This window comes from Ctenocephalides felis, unplaced genomic scaffold (assembly GCF_003426905.1).
Source record: "Ctenocephalides felis isolate EL2017-DRISC unplaced genomic scaffold, ASM342690v1 CF-g0.4_SCAFFOLD_02355, whole genome shotgun sequence".
NCBI lineage: Eukaryota > Metazoa > Arthropoda > Insecta > Siphonaptera > Pulicidae > Ctenocephalides > Ctenocephalides felis.
Window position 1 is genome coordinate 77,543 of NW_020538509.1, and position 7,604 is coordinate 85,146.

The 7,604-nt window shown below is 35.1% G+C and overlaps 1 pseudogene; it reads right to left on the reverse strand.

Annotated features, from left to right (window-relative positions):
• Window positions 1-6,404: 6,404 nt before the first annotated feature.
• LOC113380730 lies at window positions 6,405-7,134 on the reverse strand (annotated as a pseudogene).
• Window positions 7,135-7,604: the final 470 nt, after the last annotated feature.

Below are 7,604 nucleotides of genomic sequence, written 5' to 3' on the forward strand. Positions count from 1 at the left end.
TAAATTATGTGAAATTATTAATTCAAAATAATCTCCGCACAACTCAACGTCACCTAGTCTCTCGTAATATATTCCGGGGCTATCAATGTAAGTAATATTGAAGGGGAGAGCCGTTTCGCCCGGAACCACGAATGCCGTGAGAATTGCCAGAGATATTGCCAGAATTTTCGAATTCATCCTGTTGGGAAATGGGTTTTGTATTTGCAAATTCTATTAAAATCTAAATATTGAATTTTTTCAAATTATTATTATGAATAGTTATTATTTTACCCTTTACGTCTATCATTGAATTTACACCCTCTTGTTCTATTACTTTAAAAGGTCCCTTATAAATGGGCATAAGCTTTTTACACTTGCCTTTGTAAGGTGTTTTATCCTTCATAAGAACCAAATCTCCAACAGAAAAATTTGCTTCATTAACAAATTTATCAAAATTTTCTTTATTCTTTTCTTTAGATTTAATTAAGTTTTCGCGAGCAATCGAATTGATCTGTTGAAGCCTGTTTTTAAATTCATGTAAAAAATTTTCATAAGTGTTTTGAGGCTTTGGTTCTTTGTTTACAAATGAAGGTAAATCCACCTTACGCCCATACACGAGTTCAAAAGGAGAAAATTTAGTTGAACAATGTGGAGAGGTGTTATGTACAAATACCGCGTATTTAACCCATTGGTCCCAGGTGGTTTCATCCTTGCTAATGTATGACCGGATGAAGTTCAAAAACATATGATGGCATTTTTCCAATGAGGCGTTAGATTCCGGATGATACATGGATATATTAATCTTGTCAATTTTTAATAATTTACATGTATCTTTAAATAAAGTGCTCATAAAATTGGTTCCTTGATCAGTCAGCACAGCTTCCGGAATTCCAAATCTTAAAATTACTTCGTCTACGAATGCCTTAGCAACTGTTTTCGCCTCCTGGTTAGGAATAGGAATAGCGCCAGCGAACTTTGTTAGGTCGTCTATAAACGTCAGCATATATTTGTTTCCGTCATTAGAAATCGGGTAGGGCCCACAAATGTCCAGGCAGATGCGTTCGAATGGGTACACCGAAGTAGTAGTCACTAGGAGTGGCTCTCTCGTATATCTCGATGATTTACTAACTTGGCATACCTCACACTTGTTAATAAAATTTTCCACATCTTTTTTCATGTTTGGCCATAGATATGCTTCTCTTATTTTGTTGTATGTTTTAACTATTCCTAAATGTCCTCCTATAATGTGATTGTTGTGATATTTCTCTAAAATCCTGTTATTTCGTCCTTTGATAAATTTACTTTAATAAAATTATTATACATTTTAATTTTGACATTTTTATCTTTAAATATAAATCGAAATATTAATAATATTTCTTCGGATTTTAATGCCTTGTAATCTTCTAATTTGGTTGGATTAGAAATATTAAATTCCTTGATATCCTTCTGTTCAGCGTAATTTAGTAACGTTTCAATGCAGCTGAAAAAATCCTTTAGTTTTACTGGCTCATTTTGTTTATTTGTTATGAGATAGATGTAATGACAACCATTTTCTGTAGTGTGTATTGCTGAGTGTACTTCGGCGTTTTCGGTAAAGTCATTTCTTCTTTTTGGTGTAAAAATGACTCTTGGAGTGCCCTTGGAAGATAAGTTAATGTTATCGTCGGAGGTTGTAACGTTGTTGTTGATAATTGATCCATTGTTTTTGATATCGACGAATTTGTCATAAGCATTTCTCAATAATAACACAATCTTTTCTTCGATATTGCAATCTCCGTATTTAGTGTCGTACCTTGATAAACAATCTGCGACGACGTTCGCCTTCCCGGGTTTGTACTTGACGTCGAACTCGTACTCATCCATAGCGAGCTTCCAACGTATGTGTCTGGCCGTGGGATCCTTACAGTTATATAGATATGTCAATGGCTGGTGGTCAGTATAGATAATAAACTTCTGTCCATATAAATAAGGCCGAAACTGTCTAACACTCCATATGATAGCTAATAACTCCTTATCTATTATGGCATAGTTCAGTTCCGCCTTGTTAAGCTTTCTGGAAGCAAAAGCCACTGGCATCTCTCCTGCTGGACCGTCTTGAGCCAGAACCGCTCCTATGGCTTCACCGCTGGCATCCGTCGTCAAGATAAACGGTTTATCAAAATCCGGGTATTGCAATATTGGCGCCTTTATAATAGCTTCTTTTAAAAGATTAAATGCTCTATCTTCCTTTTCACTCCAATTCCATGCCTTATCCTTCCTCAGCAGTAATGTTAGTGGATTAGCAATCCTTGCAAACTCCTTAATAAATTTCCTATAGTAGCCTACCAAACCTAAGAACATTTTAACTTCTTTAGGATTTATTGGTGCTCTAAAGTTTTTTACTGCTTCCACTTTATCAGGATCTGGAGTAACGCCTTTTTCTGAAATCACATGCCCCAAATAGGTCAGCTCCCGCCTTAGGAACTCACATTTTATTGGCTGGAGTTTCAGGTTGTGGTTACGAAGTTGCTCGAATACATCTCGTAACCTAGAATTGTGCTCCTGGAGTGTCTTACCGTAAACGATAATGTCGTCCATATACACTAATCCTTTAAAACCTTCGACTCCTGCCAATACCATGTTCGTTAACCTTTGCAGGGTGCTTGGTGCATTCTTAAGTCCAAAAGGCATTCTCTTGTATTGAAACTTCCTTCCGATAGCTGAAAACGCTGTCTTAGCTCGGTCTTCTTTATTCAGTTCCACTTGGTGAAAACCGCTTGCTAGGTCAAGGGTTGTGAAAAACCTCGATTGGCCTAAGTGGTCCAAAATCTCAGCTATATTAGGCAACGGGTAAGTGTCGCTGACCGTAATTTCGTTTAGTTTCCTAAAGTCCACACAGACGCGCCACCTCCTATTGCCGTCTATATCCTGTTTTTTTGGAACCACTAGTAGAGGGAAATTCCATGGGCTATCTGAAGTTTCTATTATATCATTTCTCAGCATCTCTTCTATTTGTTTCTTAATTTCAGCATGCTGTGCCTGAGGGAGTCTATATTGCTTTATAAAAATAGGTTTATTACTTGTAGTTATGATCGAATGTTTTGTGGACTCTGTAAAAGATAATTTGTCTCCCTCAAGATAGAATAAATCATAAAAGTCCTCACAAATTTTTAAAATAGAATTTCTTTCATCATTTTCCATATGACTTGTTCTTATACTTTCTTTACTCTTTTAATTCGATCAAAATTACACTTTATATTATTAGAATTTATATTCAAAATATTATATTCGGAAATAGGATTCAAATTGGGAGAGATTAGATTATTATTAACATTAACGTCATAATTATTTGTATTCAAAACTTTAATTAATATTTTACCGTCAATGGGTTTAACTAAACAATTAGCTATATAGACTCCTTCTAGGATTTCAGCAGCCTTACAGAAGAGATCCTCTGCCTTATCTGTAGTAAATGAAACTGCCTTTTCGGTCCTAGCTGGAATCAAATGATTAACAGGAACATCTATAAGACCATTATTTTCTTCTTCAGAAGTTTTAATATTATGTGTGGGATTTTTACCCATTTTATCATTGTGAGAATCTAAGTCTCTATTCATATCCGTGTCTCTATCAGTTGCGTTATCGCAGGGCCCAAAATCTGATAGTTTAACCTTTAACGCACGAACAGAATTTAATTTGTGATTTTCATCCATTGTACCATTGAGGCTTCTTGAAATATCACTTGGAGAATTGTGTTCTGATTCCATCAATTCCCTTGTAGTCTGGTCTGGTATCCTGTTATGTTTATTAATATTCGGATCTAACTCTCTATTATTAATTCGCTGGTTTTTCTTCCTATTCCGACTTTGTTTGAAATTTGATAGCGCAGTGTGTTTGTCATCGCACACCATTGCCGCGTGCTCTTGACCGTCAACCTTGCGATGTGTTGTTTTTGCGGATTCAGCATTTCGCGTCTCTTGGTTATTGTTTGAACAAAAATTAATACGAATCAGTTGATTATTGACATTGATAGAAAGTGTGTTGTGTGAAAAATCTATAATGCCGTTAAATTTTAAAAGAAAATCTAACCCGATTATACCATCAGTTTCAATGCTAGTGTCACCGGAAATAACAGTGAACTTGTGCTCGAGATTGATATCGTCAAATTTTAAATTTAACGGTATCGAACCCAATGTGTGCACGTATTCTCCTGAAATTCCGCGCAATCTTGGCATATCATTCGTGTTAATATAATCAGGTGAGCAAAAATTATATTTTATTAAAGAAATATCGCTTGCTGAATCTACAATAAAAACACACTGTGTACCATTTAAGTTTAATATGACCTTATTACTCTCATTAATCCTTTTGCTTGACAATCCAAAACTTCTATATACCCGAGTGCAGGAGTGATCGCTCGAACACTCGGCATTATTCAGTTTTTTTGGCTTTTATTCTGACCGGACCGTCTGTGATCTTCGGAGCGTCTTGGCTGAGGGCTAGGAGGTCGTGGTACAGACTCACTGCGTCGAGGTGGTTCGCCGACGTTCTCCATTGTTTGACGAGGCCTATGGTCGACCTTAAATATAGTCCTCCGTCTACAATTAGAGTATTGATGTCCCGAAATCTTGCATCTTTTGCAGAATGGTGCTCCGGTCTCTTTCGCTGTAGAATTAGTTGTCAGTGATTTTGTATTTCCACCGTAGTGATGTCCACTCCTACCTAGGTTTTGTTCCTCTTGAATAGCCATCAGTACAGCATCCTCTAGATCAGCATGTCTGGCCGCTTTAATTAATATTCTGAGTTCTGGCCTAAGGCCATTAATGAATACCGTCAAAGCTAGCTGATTGTGAGCGGATTGTAATGAGCGCAATGATGCTTTATCATCTGTTTTTGATTGGTCACACATTAACCCAAGGATTTTTTCGATTTTCTCTGAATATTTTCTAACAGATTCGCCTGGCAATTGTCTTATATTGGCAAGTTCTAATTGTAATTCCGGTATAGAACGACGTTCCCCAAATTTTGAAATTAATAAGTCTTTAACTTCATCCCATAACAAGTTTTCTGTATTTCTAATATAATTAAAAGCAGACCCCTCTAATTTAGTTAAGGCTATTTTTAAAAGTTGTGAAGCTGTTGCAGAATTTGAACCTTTTCTTAACGTATCTACTGTATAAATAAACTTATTTAACTCTGATGGTTTCCATCAAATTTAGGAATTAAATTTATAGCTGAATTTATTGCTACAGGGTCAATTCTTGTGTCTTCTTCCTCTAATCTAAACTCATCTATTTGTGTTGCGAACGTGGATCTTCTGGGAGAATGCGCCATTGTTTTCAGAGAGAAAAGAAAAAAAGTCACTTACTTGGGGAGTAAAATCCTAGTAGTATTGTCCAAAAAGTTCCGGTTGGTTTGGCTGCCACCTGTGTCCTTTGAGTCCTTCGTGCGTTTGGGGTGGAATATGGCCCTTTAGCACTTCACTGTCTCAGGAAATCTCACCGCTGTTACCATGAAATGTGACGGCGTGGTTGTTGACTTGGTTGCTTCTGGGTCCTTCTAGCTATGTAGGGGTAATCCTAGCAACCCAAGCTCAACTCGTCCACAGATATATGATAAGCGGGGTACTGGTTTGATAAGTCTCGGAACCGGTCGGTCGGTGGTTCTAGAGGTATTAGCTGGAAGACTTGGTGTAAATAAAATACAAGCTCTTCCGTAATTATAACCACTTTATTGAACAACACTAACAATATGACATTCAATGTCTAATAAACTAGAGTCACTTACAGTGTCTAGGATTTACTAACTTTTACAAGAATTATTCGACTATTATATACTATAATATCTGGGTCATTAATAATAAAACAAGGTGTTTTTGTAATGTACTGTTTATGGACTAAATAAATTTTATAACAAACTTACTGTTGCTGTCGCAATTGAAACAATTTTTGTTTACAATTGCGCAGGACAGTTGAATATTTTTAAGTTTTACTATCTCATCGTTTGTTTTCCATAAGTTCTCACCCTGTTCCCCTACTTTCATGAAATTTCGAAGATATACTACGCAAAAGATTCCAAATTGTTTTTTCATTCTTAGTTTTATTTACATTTTCTTTGGTACTTAGCATTTTATTTCATATGATATGCAGCAAAACAGTCTCCAAGATTTAACGCAACTTCACAAGACTTGCACATTAACTTTGTTGCTCTTCTTTTTTTGTCTTTGGACCATATATAGCAGTTTCTTTTTTTTCGTTTATTAGTTTCTGAAATAGGTATAAGTTGGTGTTGCCTTATGTGATCGGAAAGTCTGTCAACCGGATCATGATTAGGAGTATGCGATATAGTGGCAAGTTTGCTCAGAAGCATGTACATGATCTTCTATCCACGAGTTGGATACTTTCAATAAAAGTCGTGGAATCGAGGACTCTTAAGGTCTGTGCTGTTCAATTAAAGAGGTACAGGCAAACTTTTTTCAACCATTTTACAGTTTTTTCTGTATATAGGGTAATAACACAAATATTGGTCTGTTCGATCCACTCCTTCATGAATTTGTTGTAGTCTAATACACATTTGGGTTTTCTTATTGCGTAATTGGTTTTTCAAAATTTTTTTAAGTGTCAGTCAAAGTGGCGTTGTGTATTTTAGAGATCATTCGTATCGTTTTAGTTTTCGAAGCTCTCCATATCTGTGCGAGTACTTCACCTTTCCGCTTGTGACAAGCTTCAAATACATTGAGTTTTTGCGCCCTTTAATTTTCCGGAAATCCTCTATTTCGTCGTTTGCCTCACGAATTGTCTGTCGAATTTTCTTTTCCAGTAAATTCTCTGCAGTTCTACACTGTTATAATAATTATCCATGTGAAGGTGATGCCACTTTCCATAACAAGACGTCAATAGGCCCATCACTGTTGTTGCTAAAGGCTGTCCAGCTCCAGAATAGATTTTGAAAGAGGAAATATATCCCGTACTCGAATCACGCAGCATCCGAATGAGTATACCGTATTTCGTAATTTTCGACGTATTGTAAACTTTAAAATTTACCGTCCACGCCATGGTATCATTCCTTCGTCATTGAGATGTTTTGACTCAGATTAAAATTTTCTTAAATTTTTTTGAAAAATAATCATGGCACTTTGAATAGCCGGTCGGCATGATCCGGTTTATTGTTGATGTGTCAGAAGTTACTTCTTTATAAATAAATTCATATTTCGAAAAATATTTAAACTTTTTATCATACAAGTATCAAACTTAACTTGTTCAAGATTTTGATAGGAAATAAAATTTGAAATATAATATTAAAAAAAATATATTATTATTTCAAAATGCAGAAAATTCAAAAATATTTACATGTTCAAAAATTTTCAGAAAATAATTCAAATATTATGAAATTATAAAAGCAAATAATTCTAATTTAGAAGAGATTTTTGCTTAATTTTTATTTAAATATATCAAATAATTATATTAATAATTCACTCTCAATTCTTATTCAAACTCTCGCACTGTAATTATAAAATTTTAAATATTATATGCAACTGATAAATATTCATTAAAGCAACTAACAGGTTAAACCATACGCTACTAGTTACATTAATTATTTAATTAATTGATGTGTTTATTAAAATAGAATCAATAATAAATAAAGTA